This window comes from Tasmannia lanceolata, unplaced genomic scaffold (assembly GCF_043159265.1).
Source record: "Tasmannia lanceolata isolate RefF3 unplaced genomic scaffold, GAP_Taslan_0.1 ptg000417l, whole genome shotgun sequence".
Taxonomy (NCBI): domain Eukaryota; kingdom Viridiplantae; phylum Streptophyta; class Magnoliopsida; order Canellales; family Winteraceae; genus Tasmannia; species Tasmannia lanceolata.
Window position 1 is genome coordinate 80001 of NW_027519090.1, and position 2500 is coordinate 82500.

The following is a 2500-nucleotide window of genomic DNA, read 5'->3' on the forward strand; positions in this document are numbered from 1 at the left end:
CCGGCCGACACTTGCAATCGCACATGCTCTCTGCAACACACCATCAATGCCGCCCAACGGGGCCAGCACGAGCAGTCCTCCGCGGTCCCCTGGCCCTGCGCACGTTTGTCTTCGAAACCGAGCATCAATGCCACAGAAAGTGCCGGGGCGCCAGCTGGAGCCATCATCCGCGTTGCCATGGCTCGCTTGGCCTTGGCTTGCCAGGCCCCGACACGAGCAATCGCGCATTTTCTTTGCAACCGACCATCAATGCCGCCCAACGGGGCCAGCACGAGCAGTCATCCGCGGTCCCCTGGCCCTGCGCACGTTTGTCTTTGAAACCGAGCATCAATGCCACAGAAAGTGCCGGGGCGCCAGCTGGAGCCATCATCCGACGTGCCATGGCTCTGGTCCCATGGTCTTCGCAACCGAGCATTCGTGACACCCGCGGGGCCAGGACACCAACCCTTCCGACACGAGCATTCGCGCATGTTCTTTGGCCACACAACGGCGCCAGCACGAGCAAAATCATCCGCGGTGCGGTGGCCTTGCACGGCCTTTTGTCTTTGGAACCAACCATCAGTGCCACGGGAAGTGCCGGAGTCCCGGCATCCGCGGTGCCAAGTCATTGCGCCCTTGGTCTCTGCAGCGGGGCATGCCGGGCACTCCCAACCATTGCAAGCAAGCAAGCAAGCAAGAAAGAAAGTAAGTAAGTAAGTAAGTATTACATATAGGGGCGGGACATGCGGGGAGATCTGCGAAACGTGCATTACGGGGCACACGCGTACCTACCGGGGCATACCGACCCCTATTGGGGCACACGTGTGCATATCGGGGCATACCGGGCCTATCGGGGCACACGCGTACATACCGGGGCATACCGAGCCCTACTGGGGCACACGTGCGCATATCGGGGCGTACCAAGCCTATCGGGGCATACGCATGTATCCCAAGGCATACCGAGTCAATCCGGGCATACGCGTTCATACCGGGGCGTAACGGGCCTATCGGGGCATACTTGGGCATATCCGGGCAAAAAATGCCCAAAACTTGCGCAACCTTGGCAACCGTGGTCCATTCCTCTCTATATGCCTAGCCTTGCCAACCGTGGTCCATTCCTCACTATATGCCATGGCCTTGTGCCCATGGTCTTCCCAAGACAGCGTCCAAGGCCCCCGGAAGGCCAAGGGAGCCCAACCCAGCAATGCCCTGCTATGGCAAGCCAAGGCCAAGCATTCCGGTGCCTATCCGGGCAAAAATGCAATTCCTCTCTATATGCCTAGCCTTGGCAACCGTGGTCCATTCCCCACCATATGCCATGGCCTTGTGCCCATGGTCTTCCCAAGACAGTGTCCAAGGCGCCCGGAAGGCCAAGGGAGCCCAACCCAGCAATGCCCTGCTTTGGCAAGCCAAGGCCAAGCATTCCGGTGCCTAACCTTGGCAACCGTGGTCCTTTCCTCACCATATGCCATGGCCTTGTGCCCATGGTCTTCGCAAGACATCGTCCAAGGCGCCCAAAAGGCCAAGGGAGCCCAACCCAGCAATGCCTTGCTAGGACAAGCCAAGGCCAAGCATTCCGGTGCCTATCCGGGCAAAAACGCCCAAAGCATGCCCATTCCTTAGCCTATCCAGGCAAAAACGCCCAAAATCTGCACATTCTAGTGCCTATCCGGGCAAAAACGCCCACCAGCATGCCACCCTCCTATAGGGTTTGCGCAACCAACCAGCCTAACCACCAGTGGCAACCAAAGGTGCTGTTAGCGACGACTTCTGAAGACGCAACGAGACGCGACGTGTTTGCGCCCAGACGCGACGAGACGATGCGGGATCTGCGCCCAAGAATGCCTAGACCCGTCGACTTGATGCGGGATCAGCTCGCCCAAGCATGCCTAGTGTGCAAGGCCTGTGTGCAAGGCTAGTGTCCAAGGCTAGTGTGCAAGGCTCATGTGGAACGCTAGTGCGCAAGGCTAGTGCCCAAGGCTTGTGTGCCAGGCCCGTGTGCAAGGCTAGTGTCCAGGGCTTGTGTGCATTGCTTGAGTGCAAGGCTTGTGTGCATTGCTCGAGTGCATGGCTTGTGTGCAAGGGTTGTGCGCAAGGCTAGTGTGCGGGGCTTGTGCGCATGGCTAATGTGCACGGCTTGTGTGCATGGCTACCGTGCAAGGCTAGTTTGCATGGCTAGGGTGCAAGGCTCGCATGCGAGGCTAGTGTGCAAGGCTGCGTGCAAGGGAAGCGTGCAGGGCGAGTGTGCGAGGCCACTGTGCACGGCGCCAGCACTAGCGAGCCATCATCCGCGTTGCCATGGCTCGCTTGGCCTTGGCTTGCCAGGCCCCGACACGAGCAATCGCGCATTTTCTTTGCAACCGACCATCAATGCCGCCCAACGGGGCCAGCACGAGCAGTCATCCGCGGTCCCCTGGCCCTGCGCACGTTTGTCTTTGAAACCGAGCATCAATGCCACAGAAAGTGCCGGGGCGCCAGCTGGAGCCATCATCCGACGTGCCATGGCTCGCTTGGCCTTGGC